General features: G+C 32.6%; 1 pseudogene; it reads left to right on the forward strand.

Moving 5' to 3' along the window:
- Positions 1–2,008: 2,008 nt before the first annotated feature.
- On the forward strand, positions 2,009–17,448 carry LOC132728525 (activator of 90 kDa heat shock protein ATPase homolog 1-like; annotated as a pseudogene).
- The last annotated feature ends 2,085 nt before the right edge of the window (positions 17,449–19,533 follow it).

A 19,533-nucleotide genomic window follows, 5' to 3' on the forward strand; every position in this document is an offset into this window, starting at 1 on the left:
CAAAATTCACGATAAGACGTAAAAAACGAAAAAAGGGCCCAAACCTCATTTGGGGGGAGTTTTTTTTTAGAAATTTTAAACCATAAATAGGAAAATAGTATTATATTAAATGGCTGTCCGGTTTTGATGGTCCCCGACCAGTGTATTAAATAAGTAACAAATTAATCATAATGAAGTATTGATTATGAAAGCCCTAATTGATTATCCCTCAACCTTTATCTCTCACTTGTAAAGAAGGTGTTGATTGAATTAAAATATCTGTAAATGTTTTAAAAAATTTGGTAATGAAATCAGCAAACGCCCTAACTTCCCCTAAATATAGAGGAGTTAGGGGAAAATTTTTTCGGGAAAAACCTAAACCCAAAAAGGAAAAAGGGGATTCCACCCAAAAAACTTAAATTAGGGATCCCCTTCCCCTGGGAACCAAAAATGTCAAAAACACAAAAAAAAACCCGGGCTTTAAAAATTTTTAAAAAATAAAAAATTTTTTTCCCTAAATCGTAAAAATTTTTTTGCATAAAACCCCATGGGGAAAAAAGGGTTAAAGGGGGCTTAAAACCCAATTTCCCAAAAGACATCTTAAATTTAAGCAACACTTTCAAAAAGGGTCAAAACCCAACACAAAAAACTGCACTCCAATTAAAACCTTCAAAACAAAAAAACTCTGTTATACCCATTTTTAAAGAAAGGAAAAAATTTTAAACCAAAGGGAATAAAGTCTAAAAGGGACAAAGCTTTAAAAAGGGAAATTTTTTCAGTAAGTTTCTTAACCCCAAAATTTTCCCCCCATCCCTTGCGCTCCTTTGGTGTAAAATGAAACCTAAACAATGATCAACTACCCTTTTTACTGCCAGATACCCCCAAATAGGAGCAAAAGGAATCTGAGAAACTGTCTCAAATAACCTAGAACCCGCTTTAAAAGGGTGGCCCGGTACGGAAAAATTAAACCAAATTTGTTTCTCAAAACCACACTTTTCCAAAGAGCGTCCCTTCAATCCTAGAGGTTATCTTCACCAAAAAGTCCACTGATGAAGGCTCGTTGCCAAATCCCAATGGAAATCTGCCCCATGTAGCCCCAATCTTCAAGAAAGGCGATGGGGGGGGGGGTCAGTCCCTGTCAATTATAGGCCATTTTTTTTAGGCATGTGTTCTGTGTAAGGTTTGGATGGAACACATAGTCTTCCTCCCATTGCTAACAACTTCAGACCATTCCTAACACCCTTTACCACCCCCAAACATTTTTTTCGGGGAAAAAAAGGGTTCCAGGTGTTACGCAATTTGGGTAATTTTGGAAAAATGCCCGGGTAAATATATATGAGAAAAAAAAAAAGGGTAGTTTATACTTTTAGTTTTTCTGTAAGGCTTTCGACAAGGTCAGCCATGATCATGCAAGTATGCTGTAAATACATAACTATGGAATGAGAGGTCCGGTGGATTAAGCTAGACTATGGTCAGACCTCTAGCATTCACAGACATGCTTCACTCCCTTAACCTTCGAAAACTGGAACTCAGTCGACGTATAGATGCTAGGTTATCCCTTCTCTATTAGATTCAACATGGTCTGATTGCTATCCCTATAGAAGAATATTTAACACCCCTGTTCCGAATATCATGACATGGCCATCCCTTATGTTATAGGTTTATTCACAGCAATTCAGACTATTATAAATTCTCATTTTTTTTCTAGGACGGTATACCACTGGAACCACCTACCCCCTGCAGTTGCCCTACTCCCTACCCAGAGCAGTTCAGTGCAGCGATAGCTTGCATCAAAACATGTATCACCCTAGTTTCTAAGCTCCTGTTTTTAACATTTTAAAATATTCTTTTATCTCTTTTAAACAACTCTTTAAACTTTCTTGCGGTTTTTGACGCACAGAAAAAAAAAAAAAAATGTCTACGTTCCCGCGAGGGTTTGATATTAATTAACGGAAGATAGATAGATAGAAAGACCGTTACGTGTTTTTAGTCATAACGATGCAATTGTATGGTAAAGGATTTATGATTTATTTTCATTGTTGTAAGCAATACAAAATTTAGACGGAAATTTCGAGAAAAACGTGATTTTGTTGTGAAACTATATAAACAACTGAACAATAGATCTTCCCTTTTTAAAGATCTGAGAAATATAATCACAGTAGGAGAATGGCGAAATGGGGAGAAGGGAGATCCTCGTTGATTGTTGAGGAACGACCTGATGCCAAAATGTCAATAATTGGCATTGGTATGTGTGCACGTAATTCACCGGTCTTTTAGTTTTAAATAGATAATTTTTGTATGTGTTGTTGGATAAACAGATTAACACTGATTCATCAATTGTGATGAGACTATATTTAAAAAAATAGATTTGTTTGCAGTATTAATGGCTTCATTTAAAGATTTTTAACATAGATCAAGTAATAATATCTATGAGGTAAAAAAGAAAATAAAGTAGAAATCACGTGAAAACACTGGAGTAGGTTTGACACCTATTCTCACAAGATAGGCCCAAGTTTGAAATTTGAATGTCTCTTAACGAAAGTTAAAAACATATACACTTATACAGTTGAGTTTTGTTATTTTTTTCAACATTACATGGTTCCTACCTTTAACTCATATACACAATATATGTCAGAAACTGGTATTTAGAAAAAAGAAATGAACAAATGATATCAATTTAAAAGAAAAATACGCTGTCTCCGTAAAGGGTTACATGATTTAACACACAAGTGCTGCATCAATTTGTCAAAACTGAACATATTTTTTTATTTTTTTGTTTGATGATATATTGAAGTTTGACATTTGAAATAAATTCTGAGTAAAGCTCTTTGCATTTTTCGTTTTGAAACAAAACTTTCTTGTCTCCAAACCCAATGTAATCTACGTTACTTAGTTTGCGAACAAAAAAGCACAGGCAATAAACACATTAAAAGGTGTTTAAACAGATGTTAATACTAACAAAACATAGTATAAACGAAATGCAATACAATGATTAACTTATTTCATAAAAAAAAATTTACACCAGAATCACAAACTTTATATTTGTAAAGTAAAGTTAAGACTGTAATCTACGTTACTGCTATTACTCAAATATTGTAGCATAGGGTGCTCTTAACAGACTATTATCAATTAGAATAGACTTGTTAAACATTCAATACTTTATATTTTGTAAAAGTTAATTGTATGTAAAAAAAATCATGCTCGTGACAATAAAGATGTAATCTACGAGATGTAATCAACGTTACCACTGTTTTTCAATTTCGGCAAATAATTTGATTTTCATGTCCGAGATAATGTTAAAACTGTTTCAAGGTTCCGTAATATAAACTTCTAGATCAATATACACATAGTTTGTTTCCCTTTATTTCAAATTTGCCACTTATTCCGCCATTTGCATTTGCAATTTCCGCGCAGAAACACTATATTACTGAGTTCCAGTTATCTTCAGCAAAACAATACAGGGTAAGTAAAAAAATGTTGTTTTTTATTGTAGTTTTAAGATTATAATTGAATAATACATCTTAAATTCTAATAAAATTGATCTGATGCATTTATAAATTCAAACATATATTGCAAATATTAGTTACATAGCCCACTAAGTTTGTAACAAATCCTTTCCTTTCTTGGTCTCCATTTTTGCTTACCAAAATATTTTGTTCATAAATTTTCATCATAACAGATCTACACAGATGCTTGTATGTTATATGTGTTATACCAGATCATCTAATATTTTAAAAAGGTGTAACAAATGTGATACCAATGTTGGTAACGAAGATTACGAAAATATCAACTTGTGATATCTGCAACACCAAAGGTAGTTCTTCTCCAAATATTTGACATGTTCCTATACCGTGGATCATAATATAGTATTTAAATGTAATAAAACTGCTTGTTCCTGGAGGAAAAACTGATATTTAGGCATAAATAAATAGTTTCTGAAAATGGTAACGTTGATTACAAAATAAGTAACATAGATTACTTTTTTTTGTTTCAGCAAGTATGGGTATAGCCCAGGCTGAAATACAGCGAACCTCTTGTGGGAGGCAAAAAGTTATTTTAAGGAGTAAACTACCTTGAAAGAGAGCAAAAAAGAACAAAATCATACTCAGCTTCGACAGTGAAAATATAAAAAGGGGCTTTAACGACCAGAGATAAAGTATCCAGAAATTGACACAGAATGAAAGAGCTTGAGCATCAAATACAAGTTAATAAATTAATTGGCCTGGTTGTGTTCAAAATGAAGACAAAATAATTGTCCATGATGAAAATGGTGTAGGTTCAAGCACCAGCAAACAGGAAAATAGTAGTTAAGCATATTGGTTCCTTGAACTGATTGAGGAGTTGACGATTTTCTTGTTTCATACTAGCAAAAACTTAAATGTAAAAGGGTCAAAGCACCAACTTTCAAATGCAAATGGTCAAACAATGACAACAAGATTTGTGTCAATTTTAAAGATGTTTTTATATGCATAGATGAGTCATCCAAAGTTAGTTGTTGTGGGCAGATTAGATTCATTTAAAGCGGCCTCCAGCTTTATTATTCTGTTCAAAAAATATTTTTAGTTTCTAATTAAGTATTTCATTTATTTAATCTTACAAAAGTGTAACATATCACTGTAAGAACTACTTTAAAACAGTGTCTAAAGATATATTGAATTTTAAAGAACACCGGTGATGTTCGTTTCTAATAATAAGAAAATCAGAAAACGAATCGCACGCTTTACTTATTTACAAATAGATAGCAGACAGGTAGATTAGATGTATCGAGGAGTTTCATTATTGTTTCTGTATTTAAATGATGGCAAGTATGATTTTCCACCATTTTCTTTTTTTATTTGACTTTTATATTGAAACATATAAAATCTTCATAAAAACTGAAGGCCACGTTACGTTAAAGAAATTATTCAATGTTTCTAACAAAGCCGGTTTTTGTTGTTTATTTTTTTGTTGTTGGTGGTTTTTTTTTTTTTGTTTTTTGTTTTTGTTTTTTTTTATTATTATTATTTAAATAAACATCATGTTGAAGAGAGAGTAAAAAATATATTTTCTTATGCATTTGATCAGACTTTTCCATTTCAATTTAAGAATTTATTGATTTTCTTTTGCAATAACAACATTTTATTGTTGAACATGTTGAAACATATATTGACATCCTTGAATATGAGGTAATCTACGTTACCATAACTGGTCAATTATTTTATTTTGTTCATTTGTTATTTTTGGTATTAAAGTTACTTTTTAAAACCCAGTCATAGTCTTTGTTATATTATATAAATATATGATAAAAAGATATAACTTAATGGCATCCACGAGGTACTTTGCGTCCTTATGAGTTTTTTAAAGAAATTGATAATTGAATATGTTTGAGCATATACCTTTCATTATAATATCTCAGTCGACTAACTTGTTACTGATAATTACATCTAAGATGCATTAATAGCCAGAAATGAAACATAGATGTCATTTTACTTTTAATTTTAAAGTTTATGCTGATGCCCAGTTAAAGCTGCATACTTTGTAATTTACGTTACCATTTCATAGTTTTGTTTGTATTGGCGTATGCTGCATATAAAATATATTTTAAAGTGAAATACTGTTGTATCTTAATATTTTGTGCTTATATTTCATATTAAAATCAACAAAATAAGTACAACTATGAGTTTGTTTATGTAGCTATTTTTACTGATGAACATATTTTCCAGAAATACTCAACCTAAAATAAATGAGAAAGTTAAAGCTTGGTGTACAGTTTTATAAAGACCTGTGTATAAAATATGTAATGTTACTTTGACAAATTATTTATCGAAGTGACTATTTGTATCAAATGCATTGATAGTATATATCAAAATAATTTTAATATGACCATCCATTTATTTTTAGTTAATGTAACGTAAATTACATTTTGAAAAAGTACTGAATTTGTTTCAGTGACTGTTCTACAGATAATAATCAAGTTTGAGTGATGAAACTTTCCCAGTATGTCGGACACATATTTGTATAAACGTCTATGTCATAAAACTTTGGTAAAAAACAAGTTCAATTTTTAACATTTGGTCAATGCAACTTGGGCCTATCTTGTGAGAATAGGTGTTGAGCTGTTTTAACCCTTTCCCCCATGAGCATATTGTGAAAAATTGGCCATTTTCACTGAAAAGCCTCCTTTTACAAGTTCAAACTGCTATGAAACTATGAAAAATGCTTCAATACTAATCAAACTTGGCACAAATGTTGACTGGACCATTGCCTTAGTAACGACATGCTCAGTCTTAAATTTCCTGTTACCATGACAGCGAGGGGACATCTCAAAATTGCCAAAAATCACTATTTTGCCTCGATTTTTTCCATCAAAATTTATTTCAAAGTGCTGCAACTTCTCAAGGGATTGAGATAGAGTCAAAGGCTTTTCAGCGTTGATTACATGTTACCTTATGATCGACCTGGGGTCATTTTAAGCCTCTCACAAGTCCAAAATTTACTTGGCGATGAGGGGGACTCCGTCCCCTTCAAACCCCCCAAACAGAAGGGGGCACATCCCCCTTCTGGCAACCCCCTGATGTATCTTTTGCATGGGGGCGGCGCTGAAAAAGTGCTCACTTTTTTTAGCAACATTTCTCAAACGAAAACATGTGTTTGGGGCCCAAATTGGACATTTTTTCACTATTTCAGGCCTAAAAAAGGGGGGGGGGGTCGAAAGTGCGTTGTTTCGCTTATATATGAGGTAAAGGGTTAATTAGTTTAATCCACATGTCAGTTTATAAAAAAATGAACAAAAATGACATATACATGAATTTGAAGTAATTATGTGAAAGCATGCTGTTTCTATTTCTTGTTAATTATTAAATTAATCGAGATACTTTATATCAGGGTCTTCCAAATAGAATGGTCTGGAAACGCGCTATGTAAATCCTTCTCGCTACAATTAAACATGTCTTGGTAAAACTCTGTATAGTTTGCTGAACACAAATTATGTATGTGTTCAAGAAAAGGGCGAAAATTAAAAACAATAGCAAAAATGAAAATTCTAACAACATGATGATGTTTAAAAATCTTTAAACTTGTGAGTAAAAAGATAAATATTTCAGAAAATAATGTTTTTAAAGCCATAATCTGATGAAAATATTGATTGCTTGTTCATAATATTTGCTGACTAACGGTGCCATTTTGAAAATGCACCAAATTTAATATCAAATATTTGTAAATAACATTGTGAAATATTATAAAATCTTAACATGTGTCACAGGGTGAGAAAAATGTGCAGCCTGACCTTTACTCGAACCCGGGACCCTCGGAATACTGTTCCGCAGCTCTACCGACTGAGCTATCTGGCCGCTTACACATCTTCTCCCCTAAATAGTGAACAGTTCTGAACCGTGACATACTCCCCTGCTATATTGAAATTCGTCCCCGAATTTAACAGAGTTACAGAGCAATGTAAATTATACTCTGAGCTATATCTGTCACGGTCATCCGTTGGGCTCCAAATGTCACAGGGTGAGAAAAATGTGCAGCCTGACCGGTACTAGAACCCGGGACCCTCGGAATACTGTTCCGTGGCTCTACCGACTGAGCTATCAGCCCGCTTACACATCTTCTCCCCTAAATAGTAAACAGTTCTGAACCGTGACACATGAAACAATTAAATATCTTTTTTTCTCTGTAAAATCAATTTCTATTTTGTCACTGAACAATGCTTAAATAAAATAAAAGCTCATGAAACTCGGACCTATTTTCAAATATGAGCAGTAGATTTTTACCTTGACACCAGGAACGAAAAATTCCAAAGTTCATTGCAAATATATAAATTTGTTCCTTTTTAATATAAAAACTGATAATATTATGTACCCAGGATTTGTTTTCAGTAATTTTTTTGATCAGTGTAACAAAAAAGTATGTAATAATTTGATGTTTGAACGGTGATGTACTATGCCAGATCACGCCTTCACGGTCAATATTTAACCTAATCACGTGACTCAGCTGAGACATCTTTTTTTCGTAAAACTGGTCCGATTCCAGACCATTCTATTTGAAAAACCCTGATAATATTTAAATTGTCAAGATATATAAATTCTTCGAATTGATAAATATATGATCATAGGAATCGAAAATTCTTTTGAGAGCCACTCTTCAAATTTCTACTCGTCCTGCGTGCCTTGCTACTCGTCCTGCATTTTTGCCTTGATTTTCAAGATAAACTTTGTGGATGCAATAGAACCTCCCCCATACAAAAGCAGCTAAAAATTCTCATAATCAATTTCTTTACATAAATTTAATGTACCAAAACTAGAAGCAAAGTTTGTGTTTTAGTTTATGTATAAATCACGTACTTTATAGGGCATTGTCAGGCACATTCCAGTCACACTTGTATCCAATTAATGCAATTAGAGCTTTATAAAGTGCGCAAATTATACATAACCTAAAACACAAGCTTTGTTTCCGATTTTCCATTGTTAGATGTAAACAAACTGATTTTGAGAATTCTAGCTTTCAATTACATCTGTAAATTTCCACTTGTCCTACTGGACTAGCATAGATGATAATACGAGTGGACAAGTGGAATTTTCGATCCCTAGATCATACCTTTCTTTGAAGTCACAAACGGATACAAAGAATGCTGGGAAGGAATTAAAATCAGTATTTGTTTAAATAAAATAGGAAGAAAAATAGCGTATTTAAACAAATACTTATGTGGTTTCCCTTTCAGCCAAAAATAATTAAAAAATAATTTTTACCAGGAAGCATTCTTTTTATGTCTTCCTCGCTAGAGTGAGTACTTTATCCGAAAATTAAAATGTTTTGGCAGAAAAATAAAACTTCCTCCATCATTTGTACCAGTTTTCTCACAAAAAGTTACATGGTATAGACACCATAATATTGTTTAACTTTTTAAAATTTGAGAACAGATTAAAATAATTTCCTTTTTTATTTTTTGCCCGGGAAAGAAAGAAGAACGGGGTGGCAAAAAAAATTAAAAATTTAAAGAATTACTAACTGGGCTTGTGGTAGAAACACCAGATGGTGAGTTAGAAATGTTTTCATAAATAATGTTTGCGCTGTTTGAAATCACCCATCATTTAATGAGCTAATTGCTTTCATTTCTTGGATATTTATGAGATGGCCTATACCAGAGTGGTTATGTGACTTTAAATTATTTGTCCCTCAATGTTGTATTATATCGAGAGGAACTACATAGGCACATATTCATTTGAGGAAATTTTCCAGGAAAGCAGGCATGGATATATACACAGGAAATTGCATTCATATTAGTTATAATAGTATTAAGTAAAGGTTGGTAATTAACACTCCTGCATGCCTGAAATTTATCGGAAGATGAAAGATGAAGATTATGAAAGTGATTTTAATGATACACAAATTGTTTCAGCTAAATGTGAGATCACATCAGTTACCAGTATCGATGGAGAAGCCTCTGCCAACAATAGAAAAGCTAAACTTATCTTCTTCTATGAATGGGTTATTAAAGGAGAATGGTCAGGTAAGTTTAAAATTCTTTTCCGATTTACGTGTGTTAATCATCTTTTAAAATTGAACCAGCATTATTTACACATATTGATTCAAAATAAAAGTTCTAAGAAAATTGATGCAAATGAGTTGTTTGATTTACATGTACTTTCATTGTTTTTGCTTTCTACCGTGAAGGTGTACTATATAAAAAATACAAAAAAAAAGAAGTAAGACACTTACTTTTCTTTTGTATTATTATATTTATTCCTAAGTTTAATGGAATTTGAAAAAAAAAACACCCAAAAAACCAGAAGACTTGATAACTCTTCAGATATTGACTACATAAAGTACAGAAAATGTACATTAAATACAGTTGAAAAAATATATTAGAAACTTGTATTTTGTAAAAATTAATCAGTTTTAATGTTGTTATTGTAGGAAGAATGAAAGAAGGTGAAAAGAAGTATAAAGGCAAATTTGATGTACCAAATCTGAGTGAAGAGAATGAACCAGATGAAGTTGATGTAAGATCAAATAAATTCATTATTAAACAAAAATTAACTATGTTTTTGAAAAAGAAAATATATTAACGATTCATTTATACCTTTTACTTATTGATGCTTATTACTGATTAATACCAATTACTTATCGACACCCATTACACATTGAGGCATTTATTGATTGAAATCATCACTGCTGTCTGAATTCGGACAGGGACTTCGGAATCTTTCATATGAGGAAGCTATCCAGTTAGCTTACGGAACATTAGTGGTTCTAATTAGGTGTCTGTATGTGCCTTAAATAATGCATGCAAGGGAACCTGAGGTCTTCCTCCACTTGTAAAGCTGAAAGTCACCATATGACCTATGTTGCTGTGTTGGTGTAACGTAAAAATCTAAACACCCCCCCCCCCCCCCCCCCAAAAAAAAAAGAAGAAAAAAAAGAAGAAAAAATGAAATAAAAATCTTCTGTTGGTTTTTGCAAGCCAGATTAACTTCATTTATTCTAGCAGATGATAATATGACATACAAAATGTTTGATTTACTTGTAGGTAACATTTACTGTTGATAAGACAACTGGTGATGGACCTAAACTAAAGGAAATTATGAGAACAGTGGGCACTGGTATAATGCAGCAACAATTTGCTAAATATATTAAAACTTTAAAAGAAGGTAGGTCTCTTTACTCATTTGTATTTTGACTATTCTAAAGAAAGTATTCTGTGATGTTGGTGTAGTAATTACTGTAAACTCTTTAAAATTATATACATGTAAAGGAGACACATGCTAAAGTTGCTTCTTTAAAGAGAAAAGTAAAATAATTGCGTACAACTATCTTACCACTAAAGCACTAGTGCAGATAACAGACTGTCATCAGAGCCAGTTTGCAACTTTTGCAGTCCAACGTTCAAACCCCTCCAGGGACTTTGGATTTTATGAGGAACTTTTATGATTTAAACTGGTTTGCAACTCTATTTTTTGATGCTATGATGACCAAACTAGAGACTGTACTAGATATTAAGCAGGACAAAATGTTTATGTATGCTTCTGCAGGCAAATCTGCAAGGCCTTTAACATTTAAACTGCTGTAATATGTTCGCCCACCTTTGATTTTGAAAAATGCCATTTTAAAGTGTTAAGGGTTTTGATGTCAAATATAAAAATTGAGCTACCAACAGTATAGAACCTAGCACAATACTGGTGGCCAAAGGTTCCAATTTTTAGCTCACCTGTCACAAAGTGACAGGGTGAGCTTTTGTGATCGCTTTTCGTCCGGTGTCCGTCCGTCCGTCGTCTGCCGTCCGTAAACTTCTGCTTTAAATGACATCTCCTCATAAACCACTGAGCCAGTTTCATCCAAACTTCACAGGAATGTTCCTTTGGTGGTCACCTTTAAAAATTGTTCAAAGAATTTAATTCCATGCAGAACTCTGGTTGCCATGGCAACCGAAAGAAAAATCTTTAAATATCTTCTTTTAAAGAAACTGTAAGAGCTAGAGCTTAGATATTTGGCATGAAACATCTTCTAAAGAGTGTCTACCAAGTTTGTTCAAATAAAAGCCCTGGGGTCAAAATTGGCCCCGCCCAGGGGGGTCATTTATTTTCCCTATATGCATATAGTAAAAAACTTAAAAAATCTTCTTTTAAAGAACTGTAAGAGCTAGAGCTTAGATATTTGGCATGAAACATCTTCTAATGAATGTCTACCAAGTTTCTTCAAATAAAAGCCCTGGGGTCAAAATTGGCCCCGCCCCAGGGGGTCATTGATTTTCCCTATATGCATATAGTGAAAACTTAAAAAATCTTCTTTTAAAGAACCCAAAGAGCTAGAGCTAAGATATTTAGCATCAAACATCTTCTAATGAGTGTCTACCAAGTTTGTTCAAATAAAAGCCCTGAGGTCAAAATTGGCCCTGCCCCAGGGGGTCATAGATTTTCCCTATATGCATATAGTAAAAACTTAAAAAATCTTCTTTTAAAGAACCCAAAGAGCTAGAGCTAAGATATTTGGCATGAAACATCTTCTAGTGAGTGTCTACCAAGTTTGTTCAAATAAAAGCCCTGGGGTCAAAATTGGCCCCGCCCAGGGGGGTCATTGATTTTCCCTATATGCATATAGTAAAAACTTAAAAAATCTTCTTTTAAAGAACTGTAAGAGCTAGAGCTTAGATATTTGGCATGAAACATCTTCTAATGAATGTCTACCAAGTTTGTTCAGTTAAAAGCCCTGGGGTCAAAATTGGCCCCGCCCCAGGGGGTCATTGATTTTCCCTATATGCATATAGTAAAAACTTAAAAAGTCTTCTTTTAAAGAACCCAAAGAGCTAGAGCTAAGATATTTAGCATGAAACATCTTCTAATGAGTGTCTACCAAGTTTGTTCAAATAAAAGCCCTGAGGTCAAAATTGGCCCTGCCCCAGGGGGTCATAGATTTTCCCTATATGCATATAGTAAAAACTTAAAAAATCTTCTTTTAAAGAACCCAAAGAGCTAGAGCTAAGATATTTGGCATGAAACATCTATAAGTAAATATCTACAAATTAAAGCCCGGGGGTCAAAACTGGCCCTGCCCCAGGGGTGTCATTGTTTTTAACTATATGTGTATAGTAAAAACTTAAAAAATCTTCTTTTAAAAAACCCAATGAGCTAGAACTTAGATGTTTAGCATGAAACATCTTATGGGTGTCTACCAAGTCTGTTCAAATGAACAAATAAAAGCCCTTGGGTAAAAATTGGCCCCGGGGGGGGGGGGGGGCTATATACAGGTGAGCGACCTCAGGGCCATCATGGCCCTCTTGTTGTTTTTGAATTTACATTTACTTTATTTTTTATAGACGTAACAACAAATGTTTTATATCTTACAGAATATAGCCATAATGTGATACTACCAACAAAAGATGAGAAGAAGAAAGTTACTACTGAAGAAGTGGTAATGCTGTTGTTTTTTGTTATTTATATAGATAAAACATAATTTGATATTATTATATAAATATGAATTTAAATTAATTTAAATAGCTTCAATTGGACTGAAAGCAAATGTAGGAATCATTCAAGTTATTATGAATAAAATGTGCCCCTGTCTAAATAATGAAAGGTTGGTGGTTCTACTAGTGTCAGCTGTGTGTCAGATAAGTGTAATATAGGGCACACAGCATCTTCCTCCTCCGTAATGGCTATGAAATATTTTATATGATTGACAGTTTGTGACAATACCTTAACTTACTGAATTGTAACAAGGTTTTTTAAAAGATTACATTTTTTACCATCTCAAAACTAAATGTTGAAATAAACTGGAAATTAGACTAAATCTATTTTGAGTATCAAAATTTGACTAACATATACCAGATATATATCAGATATTAGTGTATTTGCACAAAGTTAACATGTTCTTTTGATTCTGATATTTCAGATAAATGCTAAAGTAGAGATGAATAAAATGGTGATAAGTAACAATACCCCAGCACAGAGTGAGTCAGTTTGGTGAAAAATTGCTACAAAGACATTGACTACACAAGAGGAATTTGTCTGCACGCCACAAGATTTATATAGAGTTTTTACAGAAAAAGGGGTATGAAATATTTCAAAATTTTAATCTATCTATAAACCTGTATCCTATACGAATTTCTACACTACCCAAATGTCCTAAGTGTTTTCTAATATAATGTATGGAGACAGCTTTGATCATCTTCCACCAAAGAAAGCTGCACTTGCAAATTTATTTCTGTCTTTTGTGTTGCTGATCTAAACTTGTCCTGTAAACATTAACACACAATTCTAACAGATATAAATCCTTAATCTATATTCTGTGTCAGAAATCATTTCTGCTATAATGCAAATGAATTTTGTATGTTCCTTTTCACATTTTATTCTCAGCTGGTCTGTTTCGAAGAAGAAGTCGAGCTATTAATGATCACTGCTGGATCATCATCATGCAAAAACTTTAATATTTGCCATAACTTAAAAATAATTTCAAAGGTATCAATATGAATCTTGGAATATTGGCTTATCATGACATGAGGCAGTTTTCAGACAAGTGGCTAAATTTTAACGTAGAATTTTTGTCAAAAATGTGTTTTTATGCCACCGCAGCATCTGCGATGCGGTGGCATATAGCGATTCATCTGTGTGTATGCGTGTGTGTGTGTGTGTTTGTGTGTGTGTTATATAGATTATATAGTGAACTTAAAAAATCTTCTTGTGAAAAACCACTAGTCCAAGGCAGGATTGTTCCTTGGGTGAAGGGCTTCCAAAGTTGTTCAAAGAATTTCATTCCATGCAGAAATCTGGTTGCCATGGCAACCAAAAGGAATTATAAGAATAAATTTAAAAAATCTTGTAAAGACCCAAAAGGCCTAGAGCTTAGATATTTTGCATAAGGCATTGTCTGGTAGACCTCTACCCAGATTGTTCAAATTATAGCCCTGGGGTCAAAATTGGCCCCACCCCAGGGGTCATTGGTTTTCCTTATATGTATATAGTAAAAACTTAAAAAAAATTCTTCCAGCAATTGACAAATGCTAGAGGTTAGATATTTTGCATGAAACATTGTGTTGTAAGCCTCTAGCAAGATTGTTCAAATTATAGCCCTGGGGTCAAAATTGCCCCCGCCCTGGGGGTCATTGATTTCAATATATACATATAGTAAAAAATAAAAAAATCTTATTGTCTGAAGGTACAAGGCTTAGAGCTTTAATATTTGTTAAATAATATCATCTAAAGGTACTCTACCAAAGTTGTTCAAATTTTGCCTCTTGTGTCAAAATTAGCCCCGCCCCTGGGAGCCATAGGTCTATCTTATATGTATATAGTTAAAACTTAAAAAATCATCTTCTCTAAATTTACAAAGGAAAGAGTTAAGATATTTTGCATGAAACATAGTGTAGTGAACCTCTAGCAAGATTGTTCAAATTATAGCCCAGGGGTCAAAATTGGTTCCGCCCCGGGGTCATTGATTTTCATTATGTACATAGAGTGAAAAAAAATAATTTTTGTCTGAAGGTTCAAGGCATAGAGCTCTGATGTTTGATATATAATATCATCTATAGGTCCTCTACCAAAGTTGTTCAAATGTCAAAAATTGGCCCTGCCCGGGGGCAGTGATTCTCATTATGTACACGTAGTAAAAACAGAAAATAAAACAAACGTTTTCTGAATGGGAGAAAGCTATAGCTTAGATATTTGACTTGAAATGTTGTTTGGTGGACCTGTATCAAGATTGTTATTAAACCCTTGGGTCAAAATTATGCCTTGCCCAAGGGGACAGTGACCTACTTTCTTGTCCTTTGACGTACAGCAATGACATTTTGACCATGTACACAGTTTTAGTTGTAAAATTGAACTTTGACCTAGATTTTGATGATGTGACCTACTTTCTTGTCCTTTGATGTACAGCTATGAAATTTGAACCATGCGGTGGCATAGCATTTTTCTCAAATGCAGTCTTGTTTGTTGTTTTTTTTTAACAGATGAGCATTGACACCGCATGCAGTGCTCTTGTTTCAGATTAAGACTTATTTTCATATACATTTGTACTGTAAATTGTATTTGTAATTGAGACATTTATTGTTTTCAGATGGTCCAAGCATTTACTGGAAGTCCAGCTGTTTATGAGGTAGAGAAAGGAGGTAGAATTTCCTTAATGAACGGTTTTGTCACTGGCGGATTTGTAGAATTGGTAAGTGAAATTTTTTATGCATTTCTTTGGTTTAAAATTGATTGAACTTCAATTGTTTATTTTTAAAAAAAATCTTATTTGAATTACTATGGAGTCTGCTTCCTGGAACTGACCAGTATTGGTGTCATGGAAACATGGAAGTTGTTATCCTCTTGTTGAGATGGAGACACCTTAACCACTTTCCACCTTTAGTTCACACTATTGTATACATCTACATTGAAAGTATCTGCTGATTTTACATTGATATGAATTTCATAAATCTTTTCACTGGAAAAATGCTTACCGTAAAATTCCTAATAAACGCCCCCGGGGGCTAAACATTTTCCAAAAGGGGGGCTATTATTACAACACAGTTTTTCCTAAATAAAAAAATCACTATAAATACATTTAGTGTAAGCAAGTGTTGGTAATGACATTAAAAAATGTTAAGGTTTTAAAGTTCATATTATACATATTTGTGTTTACTATAAAATACTATGGATTCTGAATGATTTGAATAAAATTATGGCTTTAATTATGAGTTCAGCACTGATGAGTAGATTGTTTTCCCTATCAAAAGGCCTGGAGGGGGGCCTTTATTAGGGGAGGGGCGTTTATTAGGAATTTTACGGTAAGTTAATTTGTATTGATATATTTCTTCCTAAGTAAATAAATGATATTTCATAAATGAAAAATAGACCCAAACAAGTTGTATGAAATAAATGAAAATTTCATAAGGCATTTTTATTTTAAAATAAGTTTCAAAATGTTAAAAGGTTTGATATTAAGATTTATAATATAATGTCAGTTAGCTTACTGAAGGCTGGTAATTTTACTGGAGACCTGCACATATCTGAAACACGTGAGGTCATGTAAGGTTGCCATCCACCAGAAAAAATCACATGACCGTTGTAGTGTTGATGCGACTTGATACCAAACTAAGAGAAATAGATTGATAATGACATTGCGATGTTAGATGATTAAAACTCATCCATATTGTTTTGCAGGAGCCGAAATAAAAAGATAGTGAAAAGATGGCGGTTAAAAAACTTGGCCGATGCCCATTTCTCGGAGGTGACTTTAGAGTTTGAAGCAAAGGATGCAATACGTTGTTAAAACTTAAACAAACTGGTGTACCAGCAAAAGAGTATGAGAAAACATTGGAAGGCTGGAGGAGTAAATTATTGGGAACGTATTAAACAATGTTTTGGTTTTGGAGCAAGTATATTCTGATGAGCAGCTTTGTATCAATAAGACAGGATCGATGTTTTGATATAAGAACATAAAAAGTACCACACTTTACATGGTTTACCACACTTTACATGGTTACAAAAGATTGCACTGTCCAGCTGTTGATATTGTTTATTGAAACACGGCCATTTACTTTTGTACTTGTATAACAATATAAAATGTAAGTTAATAAGCATGTGCAGATTGTTTCAGGTCAGGAACCAACAAATGGCTTTGTTTTTTCTTTTTGATACATAACTTAAGTATAAGATATTGGTGTTCTGATTATAAATTTCTGTGTTGTTTTTAAAGTGGATATTTAACATATCTTAGGACTTTTATAAGCTGCTGATATACAAAATACAAATTACACTTTGTGAAATCTTGTTGTGTTGTAAGGTCATGGGCTACTAAATCTTTCAATGAGAAATTTGACAATGGCTAATTTTTTAACAAATTGCAAACTTTTGCTTTACCCAAATTATTATTTACATGTTTGACTTTATGACACACTATTCAGTCTTTATGAGTAAAACTATTTAAGTTTTAAGTTGCTATTTATGGAGAACAGTGTTGGTGAATTTGTTTTGCTATTACAGTGATAGTGTTTTCAACAATATTTTTATTTCTTGTTTTTCATGAAAAAAAAAGTTAACGGCCAGCAAATAATATCATTCCCATTTATGATAAATTGTCTGAATAAATAGCGCAATATAGTTTTTACAAGTTTAAAAAAGTGCTTAAAATTCTGTGATAGTTGGAAGAACTTGTGTAAAAAAATCATCCTCTTTTTGAATAGGTTTTCTTAACATCTGACACAATGGAATTACCTCAGATTTATGCAGTCCTTTGTCAGTACCAAAATATTTGATTGTGGTCATCTGTTTCATGAAAGATAAATAATGGCTGTAAAAATTTATTGAAAATTTTGTTTTTATTATATCTCTATATAAATGAAACATTTCATGAAAGTTGGAAAAATGCGTAAAATGGGAATTATTGATAGTGTTCTTTTTTATTGCTTCTCTTTATAAAATTAATGTTTTGTGACAGAAAATGATGTTTGGTAATGTTTGTATCTGATTTATACTTTAAAGTGTTTTATTATCCTCTCATGGAATATTTTAGTTTTTTAAATTAAAGAGGACTTTATATTTTTTATTGAATTCTGTTTAATTTTTCAGTCAGTACAGGGACTCCTTTAAAATATTGTGGACAATCTTATTCTATTGCATCTTTACCAGTATTTAACTTTTTTCTGTGTTTTTAAATATTATCACACTGTTGTTTTGACTGGTAAAAATGAACTTGGCATGTTGAAATACACTTTGATTTATGAAAACAGTTCAAAGCTTCATTTAAAATGTTATGAAAATTTAAGACTTTCAAATAGTAAATAAACTTTTAATATCAAGTAAACATATGTTGTTAATTAAGCTTATCATTGCACACAAATTAATTAGAAATGAATATGTAATAAAAATAGCCCTTACTTCGTTGCTAGACAAAGAACTGTTTTATCTGGAGATGTGCAGATATTTAAGTAAGATCCTTGAATGTTTAACTTGTCAAAATTTCAGTGCCAACACTATTAAAATTACTACATTTAACAAACTAGCTTGTGAGGCTTAAATGTTACTATGAATGATTCATTAATTGCAACTTTTTCATTGTCTAAATACTTTCCAGAAAATAAATTATTAAAACATGGTCTTTTAATTTAGTTTTTAAAATTCAATTTACCTTTCAAAGGTTGGGATTTAGTTAGTTACACCAGAACTATAGACCATACAGCACCTTTCCAGCTTGTACCGGCTTGGGAGAAACATCTCGGGATGGCCTTTCATGGCCCACTAATTACATTATTTCAGGCATAAGGGGCACTCCAGTAGAAACCAAGGACCTAACATGTCTGGATCAGTTTCTCGCATCGAGGTTTTAAATTCTATTTGAAAGACCCTGCAAGAATTTAGTCGCAGGATTAAAACAACAGGGTTGTTCGGGCATGGTAAAAATAAGTCAATGTTCAGGCATAAGAATACTTGCCCTGCATCAAAGTAGACGTTCATGTTGATATGATGAAGCCTCTGCAGTTTGGAAGGTCTAGTTGAAAAAGTAGTACAGTAATACAGATAAAACCCTTTCAGATAATGCTACCTTAAACTTGTTGACCTGAATCAATTGTATATTTTTTAAGTGACTGACAAAAACAAACATTCACAGTTAAACTTTGTCCAGTATTGTTAACCATAACTATAGTTAATACTAGTTGTACTAAACATCAAGACAGGATACACTGGCAGAAAATACGTCCTCACATTAAGGACTGGAATACCCAGAATTTTAATTGTGTTGCAAGTTCTGATCCTCAACATACAGTATTTTAGATTTATTGTAATAATTTCTTTGGCTATTACAGTTTAAATTTATATGTAGGATGAGTGGATAAAATCATTTGTATAATATTCATATGAATGTATCAGTAATGAACTTGTATCTTTTCAGTGAGCTAGCAGATATAGAGGATATTGAATGAGTGTAGGTGTAATACTGAATTTGAGTTGGATTAAAATCATATGCAATCCTTGGAAAGCATAATATTCTTTTTATATTCAACATAGTTCAATAAATTTAGTATTGAATCTTTACTGATGAATACGAATATTTTATGTATCACATATATAAAATAAGAAAGGTAGACTCAGTTTTCAT

The sequence above is a fragment of the Ruditapes philippinarum genome, unplaced genomic scaffold (assembly GCF_026571515.1).
Source record: "Ruditapes philippinarum isolate M1 unplaced genomic scaffold, ASM2657151v2 ctg16441_1_1_1_1, whole genome shotgun sequence".
NCBI classification, from domain to species: domain Eukaryota; kingdom Metazoa; phylum Mollusca; class Bivalvia; order Venerida; family Veneridae; genus Ruditapes; species Ruditapes philippinarum.